Source organism: Erythranthe guttata, chromosome 8 (assembly GCF_056151865.1).
Source record: "Erythranthe guttata isolate IM_541 chromosome 8, IM_541, whole genome shotgun sequence".
In the NCBI taxonomy this organism is placed as follows: domain Eukaryota; kingdom Viridiplantae; phylum Streptophyta; class Magnoliopsida; order Lamiales; family Phrymaceae; genus Erythranthe; species Erythranthe guttata.
The window spans coordinates 22,332,195-22,354,432 of NC_142540.1; the positions used below are offsets into that span (position 1 = coordinate 22,332,195).

At 30.6% G+C, this 22,238-nt stretch overlaps 2 long non-coding RNA genes across 2 annotated transcripts; both read right to left on the reverse strand.

Annotated features, from left to right (window-relative positions):
- Positions 1–12,623: 12,623 nt before the first annotated feature.
- LOC148768834 (uncharacterized) lies at positions 12,624–13,283 on the reverse strand. The gene is made up of 2 exons (XR_016032920.1): positions 13,120–13,283; positions 12,624–12,901 (listed from the first exon to the last, which is right to left on the reverse strand). It is a non-coding gene; the product is annotated as an uncharacterized LOC148768834 (long non-coding RNA).
- Positions 13,284–20,036: 6,753 nt separating this feature from the next.
- On the reverse strand, positions 20,037–21,799 carry LOC148768835 (uncharacterized). Its single transcript, XR_016032921.1, has 3 exons — positions 21,647–21,799; positions 21,056–21,128; positions 20,037–20,309 (listed from the first exon to the last, which is right to left on the reverse strand). It is a non-coding gene; the product is annotated as an uncharacterized LOC148768835 (long non-coding RNA).
- Positions 21,800–22,238: the final 439 nt, after the last annotated feature.

Below are 22,238 nucleotides of genomic sequence, written 5' to 3' on the forward strand. Positions count from 1 at the left end.
GGGTTTCCGGCATTGACTTTTTTTTTTTTTTTTTTTCTTAAAAAAAATATTTTAATTAATTTTACTGTCTTGGCTGTTAAATTACTGTCTCCGGCAGCTATTTAACTATCGGAGACAGTAATTTAACTGTTAATCGACTGTTTTTTTTTTTTTTTTTCTTCAAAAATATTTTAATTAATATTACTGTATTCGTTGCTAAATTACTGTCTCCAGCAGTTATTTAACTGTCGCAGACAGTAATTTAACTGTTAATTGACTTTTTTATTCTTAAAAAAATATTTTTAATTAATATTACTGTATTCGTTGCTAAATTACTGTCTCCAGCAGTTATTTAACTGTCGGAGACAGTAATTTAACTGTTAATTGACTTTTTTATTCTTAAAAAAAATATTTTTAATTAATATTACTGTATTCGTTGCTAAATTACTGTCTCCAGCAGTTATTTAACTGTCGGAGACAGTAATTTAACTGTTAATTGACTTTTTTATTCTTAAAAAAAATATTTTTAATTAATATTACTGTATTCGTTGCTAAATTACTGTCTCCAGCAGTTATTTAACTGTCGGAGACAGTAACTTAACTGTCAATTGACTTTTTTTTTTTTTTTTTTTTTTCCTTAAAAAAAATTTATTTAAATTAATATTACTGTCTTGGATGTTAAATTACTGTCTCCAACAGTAATTTAACTGTCTTAGATAATAATATTAATAATATTACTGTTCGGAAAAATAATATTCATAATATTACTGTCTCAAACAGTAATATTACTGTCTGAGACAGTAATTTAGTAGTCAAGACAGTAATATTAATTAAAATATTTTTTTTTCTAAGAAAAAACAATTCAAAAAAAAAAAAAAAAAAAAAAGTCAACGCCGGAGACCGGCGGTCAACGGTGGTTGACCGGCCGGAAAAAAAAAGCAGGAAAAAAAAATTTCAAAAAAAAATTTCAAAAAAAAAAAAAAAAAGTCAACGCCGGAGACCGGCGGTCTCCGGCGGTCAACGCCGGAATCTGGCCGGAAAAAAAAAACAGTTCAGGAAAAAAATTATTTTCTGAAAAAAAAAAGTTTTGGGGGTTAATGTGATATATTTGTTTAAATCCGGGGTCAATGTGTAATATTAAGGAAGTTAGAGCATAATGGGTGGAATTGTTAAGAATTATATTATTGAGGGTATTTTAGACTAAAGACATGGGGATGGGCTTAATTGAGAGACTGTTTTTTTTGTGGATTAAAATGCATTTAAGTCCCATGTGATGGGCCTTTTTGCCATTTGCCCTATTTATTATTATTATTATTATTATTATTTTTTTTTCTTTCTTAGCTTAGTACAACAGTTTGCCGCTTTCTTTATTATTCAGTTTTCTTTTCTAATGGCATCTTTCAAATTAATTGTTTTTCTATTCTTTTCCTCTACTATTTTTTTGAAATTATTATTTTTATTATTATTATTTTTTCTTTATTAATTGATTCATTTATTTAGCGATCAACCATCGGCTTAGCTTATGTGTACTTACCCTTGTAGGTTCAGGACTTAGGCGCTCTACAGTTCCCCATGTGGCCTTAGACACAGTGGAGTTCGAATGAGTCGGGGAGTGGATCATTTGAGTCGGCGTTGCACAAGCAGGGTTTGCGAGTGTTACAGGAGCAGAGTAGCTACAATTGGTGCGTTTAGCTAATTTTTTCAAACGATTTTTTTAAAATTTGCATCCTATAAGATGTTTTTAGTTTGAAATTTAAAACATGATATATCTTAGATTCAACGGTCTGCCTACAAACAAAGTTTGGATTTAAAACATGATATATTTTAAAAATAAACACGATGTTTTTAGTTTGAAATTTAAAACATGATATACTCAATTGTCTACCTACAAAGAAGAATTTAATAAGAAGACATCATGAGCATGTCGGAGATATTAATCAACGATGAGTTTTATGTGATACTATTAAATTTTTTGTACCTTGTCCTACAAATTTTGGATGGAATTATTTGCATGGATCGTGTTCGCGGATGTAGAGAGGCAATTCGAGATGCATTTATTTTAAGCCAAAAATAAATTGCTAAGAGTGTTTGGATGAAAAAGATCGCTGAGTTTTTAAGATGCTCTAAATGAGAGTAAAAATTAAGGAGTTTGTGAAAATCGTATATTACATAAAATAGAATGTTATAAATAATCATCAAATACTACTTTTGTTTAATTTGTATTTCTCGATCAAATTGGTTTTATACTACGCTATATAAAGAACTGGGTAGATTAATATCATTCATTCTCATAAAAACACTTGTATTATACCGTGAACACGATCAACTGCCGCCACCAGCAACATCTCCGCCGACGTCTGCGAGTCAGAGATAATATAATTGATCATATGTGTCTTCAAATGATTAACGATAACTTTAGATTCAATTTTGTACACAACATTATATTACTGATCAGGCTAAACGGACAAAATTGAGACATATTCTCCGAATTTGAGCACTTACAGATAAGTACAATCTGTGCGTATATTGCAAGCTGGGGGGCCGGGACTACACTATTGATCGAACGCCGTTCGTCTTTAGATCGATGCGGATCGTGTAGGTGGCCGGTTTGAATTGAGAGCCTCAAGATGTGACACCCGATAGGCAGGAAAATAGATCTTCATTCATCTGTTGCGCACGTTCGATAAATATCAATGGCGGATCTTTTAAGGGGGGGGGGGGGGGGGGGCTGTTGCCCCCCCCCAAGATTAAAAAAAAAAAAATTTTTTTTAGGTATTTTGGCATTTTAATTTTTGAATATTACTTTTGACCCTCCTAAAGTTTTTGTAAATATGTGTATTAACCCTAAATTTTTTTGTTTCTTCTCCACAATCTTATATAAATTATACTTGTATACATCATATCTAATTTAAAAATATTTAATAAAATGGTTAAATTTGTATTATTTTATATAATATCTATGAATATTTACTTATTTTGGAATTTTTTTATCAGTGTCTCAGTGTCTCTTACAAATAATATGAGACGATGCCATTAATCTCCAAAATATTTAATTGTAATACATTAAGATTTTTTTGTCATGCTTAAAATATAATAAAACTATAATATATATGCTATTTTAATTAAAAATTTATCAATATAAACTTATTTTTGCTATATCTTGTGAACCTAAAATTTTTTTTCGGGGGCTGCCCCGAACCCCGAAATTTTAGTTAGCCCCTCATATATTTTAATCCTGGTTCCGCCCCTGATCAATATACTCTCTTATTGTATCCGGATGTTTATATTATGGACCACGTGAATTACCCCAAATCGGTCAAACCCGAATCATGAACTAAAATCATACATTTCTTCGAAGGAAGCGGTTCCGCCACCCATTTTCTCAAAGGTAGATAACATAGCTTTGAAATCCCCCGCACACAACCATGATTTATTTGATAAGCTTGCTATAGAATCCCGAGTGTTTGGATGAAAAAAAAATCACTATCCCATTTTATATGTTATTTTTTTTTTATTATGGCGCACATATTTAGAAAATCAATAAATATGAATAGTTATAGCAAAAAACACAGGAAATCACTAAAATATTCTTGTGATTAATTATTTTTCAGTTAATAAATAAAATGCGATAAAAGGGTAAAATTAAAAATATTGCAAATAATGCTTCATTGGAATTGTAAAATAATAAATAATTTGGAATAAACTAAATTCTTCAAAGAGACAAATAATATCAGACATAGGGAGTACTTTTGGAAGTTTGTATTTCTCGACCAAATGGGTTTTATACTATGTATATATAGCGGCGAAATACAATGGATACAGTAATATCAGTCATTCACATAAAAACTCTTGTATGATTGTATGTATCATAGGACTGTGAACGAGCCGAGCTTGAATGTTTTGGCAGGCTCGAGCTGGAGCTTAAGTCAATTTTGTGGAGCTCGAGCTCCAGCTCATCGAGTATTTCTTTTTTTTTGTTCGAGCTCGAGCTCGGACCCAAGCTTATTTTGATTTTTTTTATAACTATTTTTTATTATTAATGAGCTCATCAAATATTTTTTTAACTCGACCTCGAACCAAGCTCATTTGTTTTATTATTAAAAATTATTTATTATTATAACATAAACATTAAAAAATAAACAATGAACTGTAATTATATATATATTTGTTAAGTTTTATATTATTATTATAACATATCATGTTATTATATGTTTTTGAAATAAAAAATAATAAATAAAAAATAATAAATAATAATGAATAAAAATGAAAGGTTCGCGAGCCAGTTCGTGAGTTTAGAACGATTAAAAAAAAGCTCGAGCTCGAAAAACTTGAGATCGAGTTCGAGTCTTTTTCGAGTCGGCTCAACTCATTTACCACCCTAGTGTATCACCTGTCATGATTAGGTCAGCAATATTAAGTGTTTCATTTATTGCAAAATCTGAAAGAAAAAAATATTTATTATGACATTTTCGAAATTTTAAATCTAGGATTGTAGTGATTTCATATTTATAAAATCTAAAAAATGGCAATTAGCAGTTAATGCGGATTTGTCACAAATGACGAGGCTACCAATTATTACAGGGCTTTTTTCTTGAAAACAATTTGCTTTTAGAAAATATTTTGATAATCCCTTTAAATTTTTAAAGCCAACTTAAATTGTTTTGTGAAGAGAAAAATTCTATCTATCCAAAGTCAAATTATTTGCTTTTTTAAAAAAGCTATCACAATTCACATATATATTTTTTTTAAAGATTAATAAAAAAAAAATTAATATCAATTAATTTTTGAAAAGGCTATCAAATTTATTATTTTTCCGATCTTGTATTATTTCTTTTAGAAAAAAAGTTATCTTATTTTTTAATTGTCGTAATTTTGACAGTCCATTTTGCTATAGTTGACAAGCCAAAATGACCTGTACTTTTGGATGAAGGTGAATTTAATTTGGTATCTCAAAGAATTGATAATAATTACAATCAAGGACATAAGTTTAGCCCTACTTCCATATTACCACTATATTGTTTTTTTCTTCCTTTTTGAGTCTGAAATTATCAATTGATCATGCTACACCCCTCCTCTATGTAAGTGAACAATATACATTATACAAAAATGGTCCAAATGATTTTTGGCCGTTTAGCTTGCTCTTTAAGACGAAAGTTGTAAGCGAAAGAGCATTCGTATCATTACAAAAATGGATATATCGATGCCCAAGTGCATTACTAAGGCGAAGAATTGGTTCAATTGCTCAAATGCCATCAAACATTTGCTTTTAATTGCTCCCTAAACGCATTTTATTTTGTTCCGTCAAAACATAAAATTACTTCTTTAATTAGTATAAATTTTATGATGTTAATAAATTCAACTAATTGAAAAAGAAAATCGATTAGATTGCGACGACATTATTAGGCCGCAATGCATCCTAAAAACCAATTAACACTTGTGTTTTCTTTTTCTGAATAATATGCATTACGTATGTCGTATATAGAAACTATTGAGATAGATCGATACAGTGTATTAGTTATATTTATACATCATCGCGTATAGCTACACGTGTATAATCGGGCTCACAAAGATTCTCACGATCCTATAGTGCATTAAAGAGTAATATTAACATTTAAGTACGACCTTTTTTCCAAACCCTAGATATCCAATTCTCACGATTTTATCGGGGCTTCTCAAAGGAATAAATATTCATGCTCAATCATACTAAGTACTAAATCATATTGCTTTGGTAGAGGCAATTCTAAGAGTATGTCGCGAGTGTGATTGCTTAAGACAATATTTAAAATGTCTTAGTCGACTTTACACATGCACGGGAGTCATCATATTTTAGAAAATATTCCATTCTTCTATTGAAATAAACCTTTTACCATTACATCGTCGATCGTTAACTTGTGTTTGAGGTTATTGATATTATGGCACTTGATATGATTTTATGCTGTTAATGTAGGAAGTTACGTTCTTCACCAAAATCGTGACAGTCAAACCTCTTTCAAACTAGTTTAAGAAACCGTGTTATGGTCTAGGAAATGTTTCTCAACCCTAAACATACAAAATACCTAGCTAGGGTTTGTACCTATAGCTAGCTAACTTATTACAAGTTACATTTAGAGCAAATATTGTTCGTTTTGTCCCGATTAATATTGCATTATATTATAAAAGGTAGTTTCTGATTATAACAAAAAGATTAATGAGCCTATATGAATTACTCGCATTGAATTTTCAAATCAAGAAGTTTGAAAGGGATCGAATAATAGAGTGTACGTATACTAGATAGTAAAGATAAACTAAGAAAAAAATGTTTTTCATTTTGCAGGAATAGAAATATCTATTGTAGCGTAAATTATGCTTTTCACGTCGCTAAATATTTTTTGCTTAAAAATAAGGAAGCGCTCAAAGAAATGAATACTATGAAAGAACACACACAATTTAATGAAGTAACGAGGCATACTTTTCACGCAATTTAGTTTTTTCTCGCGCAATAGTAAACACTCGAAAAACTAAACGAATACGATAACAGAACACACAACTTAATGAAGTTACGCGTGTGTTACAATTAGTTTTACATTATCACTCATTAGATGAACAACTTATAATATTTTTTTAAATTAAGGATTAATATATCTTAAATTCAAGATGAAATTTTTTCCAAACATTTAAAAAAAATTGAAAGTTTTGAATATTGAATACTTGAAGGGGCTAAATCAATAGTAAAACATAGTTGAGGGACCGTGTGTGCAAATATCCCAAATGGACAGCCAGGAAAAATAGTTGACCACCTTATATAAATTGGGGGGATTATTGCCTCATCATTACCAACATTCTCTCTGTAGGGTTTTCATTACTTTTTTTCAGACAAACAAAATCACATATCACCGCGCAGCAGCAGCAGCAGCACTCATTTCTCATTTCTCTCTCTCAATAGCAGCCATGAAAATCGATCTCGAATTCCAAACCACCAGAAATGGCGCCGCCGGAGTAGCAGATCCAATGGAGGAAGACGACCAGAAACCCCAACTACAAGTGGCGGCGGCGCCACCACCACCACCGGCGGCAGAACCAACCGAACTGGCCTTCATTCCAGAATGCATTATAGAAGAGATCTTAACACGGGTCCCTGCAAAAACAGTGTTCCGCTGCATGGCCGTCAATCATCCATGGCTGTCAATGTTAGACAACAGAAGATTCTTCCAGAAACACCACTCTCTCTCCTCCGCCCGCCCGCTGGTGGTTTTCAGCGACCCGTTGGGCGGCAAAGCGAATCGGATCCTCCACCTCTACGAGGGCCGAACATCATCCGATTTCGAACCGAGGACCCGGAGCCTCAGCACCCGGATCGACTTTCCGGATATAGCGCGTGGCCGCTGCACTTTCCTTCACGACGTCAATTGTTTGGTCACCTCCTGTAAGGGTTTGGTGTGCTGGGCCACTCACCGTGGGGCCGGTGACGTGGTCATCTCGAACCCGATCACGGGCGAGTACGTCTTGGCCAACACCCACGCGCGTGGGAGGAACAGCCTCAGAGAGGTGGCTTCCGTTTTCATAGGCTTCGGGTATAGCCGCCGCACAAACAGTTTCGAGCTCTTGAAAATGACTCTCGGGTTGCTCGACCCGATCGACTTCACCATGGGTTGGTACCCAGAGCTCCTCGCTCTGGGTGCCAAGTCATCATGGAGGCCCGCCGGTGAGGCATCCGAATTTGACTTTTCTCGGAAGGTTTGCGATTTGGTCAACGTCGATGACGGAATCGTGTACTGGAGGTACAAGGAGGAGCCCTCGATTTGCTCCTTCGATTTCGACCGGACCCTCTTCCGGTTCGTTGACCTACCCGAATTCGAGGGTCCGGCTCTCAAAACGGTTAGTTTGGGAGTGTTGGACAGCGCTCTCTGCGTGTCGTTCGTTTCTCCCGACGATAGCCACGTGGAGCTATGGTCGGCTAGGACGGTTGACAATGGTGGGGCCCACGGTGTGGGGACGGCTTGGAAGAAGCTCTACCATATAGAGACGGTGACGACCATGCTCGAGAACAGCGGTAGGGTTTGGTCGAGGGGTGCGTATCAACCGGTCATGTATGTGGAGGCTAATAAAATATTGATGCACGACTGGAGGACCAATTTCCTTATGTACGATGTGGTCGCACGGAGCGAGAGCGTGTTCCCTATTACGGAGGATATACACGTTGAGGATGGGCATAGGGCGGCGGTGCAAGTGGTTTCTCATGTACCCAATATTATCTGCTTGCGGGAGACACTCAACATTCAGGAAGGGAATGTTAGGATTTTGCGAACCGATGTGAGGTAATAATTAATTTAATTTCTCTATTTGAATAATTTTACATCTTGTTCATTGCATAATTGAGCTATTATTAAAACATATATATATGCATGCAAATATTTCATGTTCTATATATGTGGTTTTGATGTGCATTTTTTTCACTTGTTGAGAGTTGGAAGAGTGAAGCTTAGTTTGTAAATAACTTCAGTATTTTATGCAAATTTTCTAATGTTTTTAGTTTTTTAGTTTTTTTTTTTAGAAAATAAAAAAATATAATCTTTTCGATTCCTCCCATTTACGATCATATATATATTAATTGGAATATAATCTTTTCGATATATTACCAGCCGGTAGTCTTTGTTGCTTTTTCAAGAGCAATATTACGTAAAATACTAAGAAAAGATCTTTCAATGTATTATGTAGGAGGACAACAAGAAGACGAGGTACCCGATTTAGAGGCATCACGACAGGCGAAGGCTCTGGACGACGGAGATACAAAAGACGAAGAGCTGGGTGAACCACTCAGTGGTTCAGTTGTATTATTTATAGTATTGTCATTATTGACATTGTTGTTGAATCTTATTACAAATATTTATACTTTGAATTAAAAATTTCTCTATGTTTGTACGTGTGTGCTTTAATATATAGATTGAAAAAAACAAAACTATATATAATAGATAAATAAATAAAACAATTTTAATTTATATATTTATTTCTTATATTTATAATGTCAATTCTACTTCTTGTTTCAACTCGCTGATATTTGGATTATTCCAAATTTATGCTATTCCCTAAAATAATAATAATAATAATAATAATAATAATAATAATAATAATAATAATAATAATAATAATAATAATAATAATATAATAAAAATATAAAAGTATGAATGTTTTTTTGTTCCTTAACATATATGTGCTTCCTATTATGCCCTTTGTAAACTAACTTACACCATTAATTAGTTATGGTTAATTGTGTAATAATAAGCATAATGAAATAACAAATTAATAGTAAAATAATATTGTTTAAATATCTAATGGCTTTTCATATGCTCAAATATTTACACAAGTTGTGATCGTTGATTTTCTTCTTTTTGTATTTTTTTCTACATAATATTTTTTAGATAAAATCACTTCGTCTTTAACTAGATTCGAAGAGCTTTACAATCACATACTATAAGCATATATGTAGAAATTTGTTTTTCGTTTTATACATAAAATAGTTTTGAATTTTAAATTAATTATTAGATTTTATTTATTACGTATATTCCACAAACATGATAATATGATATTGTTTATGTATCTTACATTTTCAAATATAGTATTTTATGTAAAATAAAATGGTATTGAAACATGACTACTATTGTTAAAAAATACATGAAATTTAAACAAGCATATCACAATCATAAATTTAAAGGTACGGATTAATTTATAAAAAACACTTTGCAGACTCGAAATATACACCTTGGAACTTTGCACACCCAAACAAATTAATAGCACATTACACCCTTACAAGATTTAATCATTCACACAACAACCCCCAATTGATATTTCAATAAAATTTCTCAACAATTATGTTTTATAAAAATATTGTAAATTTAATTTTAGATAACAAAATTTAATTTTCAAGTAATTTTAGTAAGAAAATAATTTAATAGTGAATGAAATAAACAAAATTACATAAAATAAGTACTACTGCACAGATGAAAATATCCTCAATAATTACACCCATACAAAAGTATTTGTCATCTTGGCACAGAGTTTTAGAATTTTAATTTTACCCTTCAACTACTTTTTCACAAAATTACATAAAAAAAAATATTTTCATACAAAAAAAAAAAAAGAACAATATATTTTTACCAATTCCAAGAAAATTAAAGATATACCTATTCAATAATATCATAATTTAATTATGAAAATTATTTTATTTGAATTACATTTGATCACTCCAAAGAATTATCATTTCAAAATGCTACTAAAAGATGAAATTATCCTCATTAACCTTAAAATTTAAATAGGATGCAATGTGAGTGATTTAATTCCTTTAGAGATTTTTTTCGGGGGTACCAAGTGCATAAATGATACATTCCGAGGTACAAAATAGAAATAAGCAAAATATTTAATTTAATTTATGTTATGTATTTTTAAATAATATTAATTTACTAATATAATTTCTCTATAAAAAATATCTTATAAAAATATTATTTTGTTATTAGTAATTAAATAATTAAAATTATACTTAAGAGGAGAATCTTTAATATAATATTTATTTATTTTTAAACGTGAGAGTTACGGTGTATATGTATGTAATTAGATCTGATCTCAGGAGAGATCACTATAATTATTCAATATATGGTCAAGGGTAAACATATAGTTTCAAAAACATCAATGGTCACTATAATTACTGAATTATCTTTTCTTTGTAAGAAAATTATTGGTGAAATTGAAGATCGATAACTATTATGACCCTAGTAACAAAACATATCTCACTTAAACTTTGAACAATAACAAAAAATAATATGATGAGGATATTATAACACCAAGGTAACAATAAAATTATGAATTATGCACTGATTATATTACCCATAAGTAGTAAATTGGATATTATTACACGTGATTAACATGTCATATATGAATTGGCTAACTCAAGATACTTGAATAAATATGCATGTCCAACTGTATTTAGTTGTCTCTACCTCCATGTTTTTTAATTATTACTATTTTATAATTCATATCTTCATTTAGCGATATTGATTTCAATCTTGAAAGTTGAAAATACTTAATGTACATGCTATTGGATAATATAATATTTTTCATCAATAAACCTTGCTACATTAGAATCTCAAATATTTTAATATTTCTAAAGTAAATTTCTTTAAGAAAATTATTGTTGTAAATATAAAGATATATTATTCTTTTTTTTTTTTTTTTAATATAAAAGTATATTATTCTGACACCTGTGAGGCTGTGACAAATACAAGATGTATCCCTGAAGAAAATTGAAAAAAAAATGAATAAAAAGGATAATAGCTATGATTAAATTAATATTCAAATTTCAAGTGTCGACATTTTGATCAGGAAGACCATAACTTCAGTAACACGAAACAGAAACTTAATAGTTTCAAAAAATACTGATGTAGAAAAATTCATTAAAATGAAAATTATTTCAACAATCACAATAAAATCAGAGAAAGCATAATGTGAGCATGTATGAACTAATATATAGAGTGAAAAAAATTAGTTATTTTGTTTTATATTTTATATTCTTATCAAATCAATTTTTAAAATAATTATATTTTACAATTCATAGATATATAAAGAAAATGCTCTTTACGGTTTAAAAAGTGCTATTTACTGTTCAAAACAAAAAAGTGTTTATCTCTCTAAAACCCCTATAATTTTCGAAAAACATGGACGAACGCCTAAGTCGGGCGCCCGCCGCCTGAACAGACGCCCAAAGTGGGCGTCCGTTCAGGCGACCGGCGCCCGACTTGGGCGTGTAAACAGTTTTTGGACGCCCGGTTTGGGCTTTTCCCGGGCGAACCGGCGCCCGGTCCAGGCGTCGGTTCGGCCGGGAAAAGCCCAAACCGGGCGTTCGATTAATTTTTTTTTTTTTCTTTTTCTTTTTTTTCTGTATTAAAATAAATATATTTTTTTTTCTGAATTAAAATAAGTTAGTAAATTTAATATAATTTATGTTTACAGAATATCTAATTGGGCGAAAAAATTCGGACTCGGAAAAGGGAAAGGACCCCTGATTCGTCCTCCTGCAGATCCGTACTTGTACGATAACTTGCCTCCGTCTACTATTCCAGGATATCGGCGTATGCCCGATGACTTCTTCAGGACGATCCAGGACATGTGCGTCCCATTCGCTGAGTATCTACAGTTGGACCGTGCTGATGCTGACGATCGGGATACAGGACCCTCTCAGGGGCGACATTCTCACCGCAGGCGTAGGACGAGGGATACTTAGGTGTTCAGGACCTGATTTTCGTTTTTTAGGCAAAATTTATGTTTAATAAAATATGTTGTTCAAAACCTTATTATTATTATTATTATTATTATTATTATTATTATTATTATTATTATTATTATTATTATTATTATTATTATTATTATTATTATTATTATTATTAGAACATAATATAATAATAATAATAACATACTAACATTCATTATAATAATAACATACAATGTCAATAGTAATACATTCATTCCAATAAAAAAAACAAAACTAAATCAAACACTATTTAGAATATCCCACGCTTCACGTCGACTCCGTAACGCCTTTGGTAGACTACTCTGACCTCCCATATATTGGAAAATGATTATGCTTCCCGTATACTACTCTGACCTCCCATCTATCGTCCGACCGTAGCTCTCCGACAATTTGAAAACCACAGTTTCTTTTTTTGCTACCGGTCCTTCTCGGGCGCGCGTTTGGGTTAGTTGATGGACATTCTCGTTTCTCCCCGTATAGGTCACAAGTCAGAAAAATCTTTTTTTTAGAACAACTTTTTTTTAGCATTTTCACAAAAAGACCTCTTGCAACGAACCAAGCCCAAACCACTACCTCATCCTTCGAGTCAAACAACTGAGTTGTTGTAAAATAATCGGTATGATCAACTTCAATTGTAGACGTATCGTCCTGAAAAAAGCGTAAAAAAATTGATAAAAAAAAAAAAAAAAAAAAGTTTCAAAGCCAAAAGCCCAACTCGGGCGCCCGAAGGTGCAGTGCACACCCATGTTGGGCGTGCAAGAGCCAACTGCACGCCCAACATGGGCGTGCACTGCACCTTCGGGCGCCCGAGTTGGGCTTTTAAACGTTTAGCCCATTTTTTTCGATCGAAAAGACGGAATTTTTACCTCGTTGTGTCCGCTATCCAGATCTTCATCCGATGAACTCATTTATGTTCGTATATCACACCAATAAGTATGATTTGTGATGAAATCGTCTTGAGAGCGAATTTTTTTAGAGAGAGAGAGAGAGAGTCTTTGAACGGTAAATAGCAATTTTCAAACGGTAAAAAGCAAATCCCATATATAATCAGAACATTAATTTTTATACTTACTTGATTTTATTTAATTTTAATTCACTTTTAAATGTTGTATCTAACTTTAATATTTTTAATTATACATTTATATAATAAGTCAAATCATACATTTCCACTTGCACGAACGTGTTGCTTGCTAGTTGAATATAAATGAATAAGTGCCTGGGGAGTACTTAGTACTAATTAGAAAATGAATTAAGACATAATTAAAGATTATTATATAAAAGGTTAGTATATATATGTCTCTTTTAATCCATGCATTGTGCATATATAGTACAAACAAACACGTATTCAAAATCACCCATCCAAAAATCAAATTAAATTAGTTTCGACGACTGAAAAAATAAATAAATAAAATTAAATTGCCCTCAAAACAAAAGCGGACGCAGATGGGTGGGCGGCCATGGTGGGTGGAGTTAAAGGAGGAAGAAAAAAATATCCACGGTGGACGCAAGAGGGAGAAGAAATGTCTTCTCTCATTATTTTTAACTCAAATATAATATTTTTTTTATTAATATTAAAAACTATATTAAGGCCCCGTTTGGTTGCCAAGATAAGCCATGATTAACTAAATAGTTGGACTTAATTTGACGTTTGGTATCCTCAATAATTTGTCGGGTCGACCCGCCAAAATTATATAATCATCTATGCTGCACGGACACTTCTAGAAGGTGAAGAGTCCCCGTATCCGATACCTGGACACTCGGACACTTCCGGACACTTCTCGGACACCCGTGTCGGGCCGTGTCGTAATTTCGCTAAAAGTAGGACACCCGTATCGGGCAGTGTACAATTTTAAGAAAGTTGGGACACTTTTCTTACGTTGTAAGAGAGAGCCCTAATAAAAAAAATGCGCATTTTCTTTTCTCTGTAATACACATTTCCTCTGTTTTCTTTGTGAGTCCACCCAAAACTCCAAAAGTCTAGCATGCGACGGCGATCAAGAACACGAGCAACAAGGGCGAGTGGTTCTCTTATGCGATGACGACTTATACATATTTTTTACAATTATAAAGGTACCCCTATATTTTTATTATTTATAAATATACCCCTATATTTTTTATATTTACGCATATCCCCCACGTGTCCGTATCCTAGTTTTTTAGAAATGCCGTATCACCGTGTCCGTATCCGCGTATCGCCGTGTCCACGTATCCGTGTCCGTGCACCATAGATAATCATTGCTTATCTTGCCTTTCAATGAGTTTTTTTTGTTGGACCTTTAAAGCTCAAATAAAATAATTGGGTCTCATTAGATTATTTAATCTTATATTGGCTAATTTTATCTTGTCAACCAAACGGGGTCTAAATATATTATATAATTGGGTTTGCGTATTTGAAATGTGCTTCAATCACCATTAATTTCGTAAGATTAGATCTCGGCTCTAGGAAAATAGAATGGATGGTTTTACGAATAATGAATAATTTACCAAAGTAGCCTTCAATTAATTTTTTTATTAGACCAATATAAAGTAGATTAAAATCAAATTGTCTAATTCAGACTATATTTTACTTAAATAATTAATTTAAAAACTATTTTATGCATTTATTAGGAGTAGAACTTGAGACACGTCATACGCATTCAACACTTTATATATATATATATATATATATATATATATATATATATATATATATATATAATCATTGTATATATTGGTAAAACATAATGTAAAATATACGTACTTAAATATGTTAAATAAAATATTAATTGCGTTATTATTAAATAACAATGAATAAATTATTAACAAGTTTAATATAATAAAGTTTGAAAAATATAAAGAATTGCGGTTCAATACCCCAAATATCTTTCATTAATTATATAATATTAAAAATATTAATAAACTCCACTATTGAAAATATAAAGAATACTCAATTAAATATTAACAAATGAAAAACTTAATACAATCTCGCTTATGTTACTAAATTGACACTGTGACCAATTCGAATAAAAAATAAAATAATATGTTTATTTAGAAATATATTATAACTCATTCCAATTAGTTTTCTTACTTTAAAATAAAACTATATACTCAAAATATTGTGAATTTTCTTTTAATAATTATTTTTTTAAATAGTAAGATTTGGATTGATTAAGCTCAATTAGTAAACATCATTCAAAGATCTGAATCAATTAAGGTTAACTATTGACAAGAACGTATTAATTGAAATAACTATTTATGATTAAACTCTAATATATATTTTTTAATTAAATTTTATCATAAAAAATAATAAATTTAATTCCTAACACATGTAAGAATCAAATCGTAAATCGTAAAATTTTATCAAAGCGTAAGATTTGAACCGATTATGCTAAATTCCTTTCAATTTGTAAACATTATTTAAAGATTTGAATCGATTAAGCTCAACTATTGACAATAACGTCTTAATCGAATTAACTATTATTAATTTATGTGTAATATGTTTTTAATTCAATTTTATCATAAAAATAAAAATAACATTAATTCCTAAAATACGTAAGAATCAAATCTTAAGATTTTAATCAATTTTATGTTCATCCTGCAACAATATAATTTCTTTTTCGAGGACGCTGCCCGTGAACCCCAAAAAATATATGTTCATCCTGCAACAATATCCTACGTTACCCACTCTTGATACAATCATTCTTGTCATTAATTTCGTTACCTTATTTTTTATTTAAAATTAAATATATATATTCGGGCCCCTAGTAATGAATTAATGGATTCGTGACTGCTCTTCACATGGTACTTAATGTATGCGACTGGTTTTTGAAAAAAAAAAAACAAATGTAGGAAGTTGACACAGTAACTAGAAAATGAAAATTATGGGAATAATTTATATAATAGATAAATTGAAACCTTCCTTCCTTACAATTAAGACTATGACTTTGGCATCCTACTCGTCGCACAAGTGGCATTATATATTACATTAATAACATCAAATTAAAAGTCAATTTATATTACAATAATTAATTATTTTTGGTAACATATAAATTTTATGTATATTATAATAAATTATTCTTATACTATTCCTTATAATTTGAATCCAAATTTGTATAAATATGCCTTATTTCATATGTAAAGAAAGTAAAATCGTAATTAGATAATATAAAATAAAATATTAAGGAAGAGTGTAAAAATAATTTATTGCATCAATATATAAAATTGTAAAATTAGTTGATAAAATAAATTAAATGTATAAGAACAATTTATTGTATCAGCATACAAATGTATTAACGAATTATTGCAATATAAATGGAATTTTAATAAATGTGTAAATTCAATTACAATATTAACAAATCTTATATAATACTCCCTCCGTTCTTAAATAAGTGTCTCTTTTCACTTTTCACAAAGATAAAGAAACTCAATAAATATATCTTAATTTTTGAAAATCATATAAAAATGACTAAAACAACCTTTATTATTTAATGATTTATAAGAGAAAATTAATGATTAGAGTTTCATTAATAAGGTTAAAACAGGAAAAAATGCATTTAATGCGGTATTGGAAATCTAAAATGACAGATAATATGGAACAAAAATATTTTTAAAAAGAGACAGTTATTTTGGAACAGAGGGAGTATAAAATAATTCAATTTCATTCTTCATTAAATTTTGGCCCATAATTGTAATAGTAAAAACACAATTATATATATAAAAACATCCTATCGAAAATCAAATCATATAATGACAAATTGATATTGTTACTATTTTCAAAAAACGTTATAAATAATCCTTTATGTTTCACAATAATCCACATATTCACCAGTCCACTGAAACTAATGTAAAACACGAACTATGTGTTTTTTTTCGTTTTTTTTTTATTTTCGAATATTGTTATTATTTATTATTTTGTGGTTGTAACTTATGTACTATTGTTATTATCTATACATTGCTTTCAATAGGATACATATTTTCTAATCTATTAATATTTTGTGTTTATTTCTTAACACATGAACATGATGTCAAACTATGAATTTGAGAATTCTACAAGAGGCCATGAATTGAATAATTGTTTCAATATCGTCGAATCATGTCGTTTGCCAAAAGATTCATTTGCAAAATTTATAGAGGAATACCATATGTGACATCATGGAAAATGAATAGTTCTTATTTGGAAAAACAAATAGCATTGCCTTACTTTATTTTTGGGGAAGTCTCGGCTAATTGTCGATATTACAAAACAATAAAATGAAATATGATGTTACAATTCATACTTATTAGTAATTGTGTGTTCGTTACGAAAATTTCAATAGAGCTTCAACAAGTTTTATCGTGATTTATCTATTTATTTGTTTTAGTTGTATAAAATATTTCTATACCTTAACATATATATTTAAGGGGCTCTTTCAGATAACCACACACCCCCACCACCCCCCCCCCCCCCCCCCCCCTCTCCTACTTCTTTTAATGGGGATAGACCCAAAATATTTTAGACCATTTGAGAAAAGCCCATATTCCAATTTCAACCATTATGTTTTAGAGCTTTACCCCGCTCGCCACCTCATCACTAGGTCACGCGCTCCGCGATTTTTTTTTTTTTTTTTCCGTTTTTTTAATCGACTATGAAGCATAGTCCATTAGTCTTAAATCGACTGTGCTTCATAGTCGATTAAGGAAATTCTTTATTTTTAATTTTTTTTTCGTCCTTTAATTTTTTTTATATCAGGTTTATTAATTGACTATAATGAAGCATAGTCGATCAAAAGTCTGCTACTAAAAATAACAAATTAAAACTGCAAAAAAATGCAAAATCAACTATATTTTACAAAAAAACAAAACATAAGAACATTATAATTGATTTATACAATTGGAATCAATAAACAAAAGAACCAACAAAAAATAAAATAAAGATTGGAGTCGATCAACCTTGATCGATACCAGCGCATAGTCGATTAAGAATCTGCAACTAAAAATAACAAATCACAACTGCGAAAAAATACAAAATAACCTATATATTACAAAAACAAAAAATATACAAACATTATGATTGATTATACAATTGGAATTAATAAACGAAAAATCCAAAAAAACAAAAAAAAAAAAAATTGGAGTCGATCAACCTTAATTAATCGACTACCAGAACATAGTCGATTAGCTTATTCGACTATGAATATGTACATAGTCATTATGGTTTCAGCCTGCGCGAAATTCTCTACACGCGGCGTTATCCGCCCAATCCAACAAAAAACCATAAATCTGCCTCCCCATCGTCACCACACCACTGCCACAATACACTATTCAACCAATCCCTAACAAGAATAAAATAAATAAATTCAATAATTCATACAAAAAACACAAATTAACATTTCAATGTCCAAAAAAAAAAGAAAAAAAAAACAGAAACGATTCAGTTATCATCTTCAACGTCGTCGGTGGAAACCACCGCCGCGAACTACAGATCCATCACAACCCTTCACGCGGCGGCGGAAGGCGGTGACAAAAACTCTCCACCGCCACCACCACCATCGGTCGATGTCTTGCTTTTCTTCCGAATTTCAGTCGAGAAGAGAAGAGAGAAGAGAGAAGACGAGAAGAGAGAAGACGAGAAAAAAAGAAGAGAGAACGACAGAAGACGAGAAGACGAGGAAAAAAAAAAAGAGAAAACGTCAATGGTTTAGGGGTAATAAGGGTGCTTTGAGAATTATTAAATAATATTTGGGTAGGATATTAGGTAAGGGGGTTTTCTCTAATTATTTTTAAAATGGGGTGTTTTCTTAACTCATTTTCCTAGATGAGGGGTTCTTGCTAATTATCCCTATATTTAAATTGTTTTATTTACTTAAATTGTTTTATTTCCAATTAGTGCACTATGTAAATATATTATCAAATACGTAAATTAAAATTTGCAAGAATTGTCTAATATAATAGGGGTTTTTGTGCATAAGTCCCCAACCAAATATCTTTATTATTCTAGGTTTAGGGGTTATATCTCTTTCATCAATAAGCCCATCGTTTTAAGATTTGTTATAAATAAAGGGAACATTCATGTATATGCCAATATTACCCTCAACCCTATATACCCAATTCTTAATTGTAACCCCAATTTAATCAATTTTGTTCAAAAAATCCAATTTTGAAAAAAAAAATTCAATTTTGATTTTTTTTAGCATACTTTAATATTCTTCAATTTCATCATTCACTTTATTTAATTTGACCCCAAATTTCACAAATTATTCAATTTTGACCCAATTTGTTTTTTTTCAAAAAAATAAATTGTTTTCAAAATTTTTTTTTGCCGCCGGATTCCGGCGTTGACTTTTCAAATTTTGTTTTTGTTTTTTTTTTTTTCTTTTCTTTCGGATTTTTTCGCCGGTTTCCGGCGTGGACTTTTTTTTTTTTTTTTCTTTTCTTTTCTTCCAGATTTTTTCGCCGGTTTCCGGCGGTCTCCAGCGTTCACTACAACAAAAATGTCTTTTAGAGACATTGAAAAGTGCCCTAATACGTACCATTTTGGGGCACTTACACTTGTTAGGGCAAATAAAATAAATGCCGCATAGTTGTGTGTCGCAATAGGTCATGGGGCACTTATTATATGTCCCTATAAAATTTTCTTTTCAAGACACTTAAATATGTCCCGTTAGACTATTTTGAGGCACTTATATATATCCCATAAGGTTGGTACTATTTTTGCTACGAATCTTTTTGAGACATTTGTAAATGTCACTACAATATTTATTGAGACATTTATAATTATCAAAATATATATATATTAATTATTTCTAAACCGAATAATAAAAAAATATAAATTAAAACAAATTTTTTTTACAATAATTATCAATCATTATAATTTCATCTGGATTCGATCATGAAAGTTTACAAATATTACAATCAACTTCAATATTTGATTATCTTACAACTTCTTGACTAAAAGCTATGCCTATGTTTCTACAAAACTATAGAGGATATCTTATTTAACTAATAATTCTAATATTCCAATACTAAAAACTCAAAATGCATGATTTAGCTCCATCATATGTTTGACTCCATCACCAATAAAATCAATCGTCCAAGCAACCTACAAGTGCAAAAATACGCATTAATTAATAACCAGAAAATAAGTTGTAAAATTCAAATTGAATAGTATATTTGTATCTGTGTTACAGTAAAAATGTGGATTGAGGCGGCATAAACGAATGGATATTACACAAGAGAACTATACGCAAAACAAAATTGAATTTAGATTCAACATACTCAATACTATCACTAGCAATGATCAACTATTAGCTCCAGATACTTGTAACATGTTTTCTTTTACGGAATAGTAGTAGGAATCAATAGTAATCACCAATAGCTTGGAGGCACATTACAAAATGACTAACACAAGCTGCACAAAATACACGTTGGCCACTAACTTAAGCTTGTTCTATGTTTGAGAACAACTACGTGTTCTTTCTAAATGCTATTATTAAACTTAGCTCTCGTTTATCCATCAAAATATATCTAGTACATGTGCATAAAATTCTAACAGTAGGACTCAAGCTAGTTCTAGAAAAACACATTATGCTAAAAAACAATTTTGGCAATGCCTTAAAATTGAGCAACTTAGAATAAGCAATATGCCTAGTGACTTCTAGCCTCAAAACAGAAAAATAGTATGTGCTCATTTTTGACCTATCAAAAGTGGCACCTAATAATGTGAATGAATTAAAAGGATGGAAAAGTGGTAAATCGTATAAACACTAAAATAAAAATAAATCAACAAACAAAAAACAAGACTTTAGCTTGTAATTAGACAAAAGCCCTCTTAAAAATATAACATACCACTGATGCGACTATAATATTCACAGAATGCTTGAACGGCCTCCTCTGTTTTGCAAGCATATAAGCATGAACACTACAAAAAGAAACAATCGATTTTACATTGTATATTTTGGATCATATAAAAGGAACCGTTTCTTATTTCTAGGTTACCATATATACAATACTTTTGCCTCTTACATTAAACCAAATTAACATAAAAATGAGAATCACATGAGAAACAAGTTATTGTTCTTCAATGGCACCGAACAATGAGGGAAAAAAGATGATTTATATACTATTTTTTTTCCTTCTTCAACATTAACGAATAAAATATTACTCACCATATAAATACTGCTCTTGAAACTTATAAAATTTTATCTTTTTCATGTTATGAAATTTCTTCTTTTCTCACACAATTCTCCAATCTCGAATCTTACAATCACAAGGGCGGTCAAGAGAAACATAAACCAATATATCCCTATTTCTAATTTCACATACACATACATGTAGCGTTTTAATAATTAAAAAAATTGGGGTTTAAGGCTTGGGATTAATAAATTATTAGGATGAAAAAATTCACAAGGATTGATGAGTGCAGTGAGGATCAATTACCGTAAATACAAAAAGAATTTGCTTGAAAGAGAAAAGAATTGATTGAATTTCTTCGAACTGTATATTCTTCTCGTCCATCCGCGTTGATCTGAGTTGTTGAAAAAAAAAAGAGAGGCTGATGCAGTAGGTTTTAGTGCAAGTTAAATTGGAACTGGGAACTCAATTACTGGTGGGCTGGACCACAATAAATAAATAAAAATAAATAAAAAAATAATAAAATAAAGAAAAAAGAATAGAAGGAAAAAGAATAGGAACCGTCCGGAATAAAATTTGGGCTTTGATGGATAAGTGCCCGATAAATATCATAAATAGGTAAAAAAAAATTAAGTGTCCTAATAAATTAGGATTGAGGCATTTATAAAAATATGTCTCCAAAAAATAAATGCCCCTATATTCCTAGAAGTAAGAAAATTTTATCAAATGTCCCAATATATTATATTTGAGGCATTTTAAAAAAAATGCCTCCAAACAAATGTCGCAACATCTATATTTTGTTGTAGTGGTTTACTTTTTTTAGTGTTTTTTTAAGTTTTTTTTTTGTTTGGTTTTTTTTTTACGTCCGCCACTAAACGTTGACCGTAATTGTGCTGTC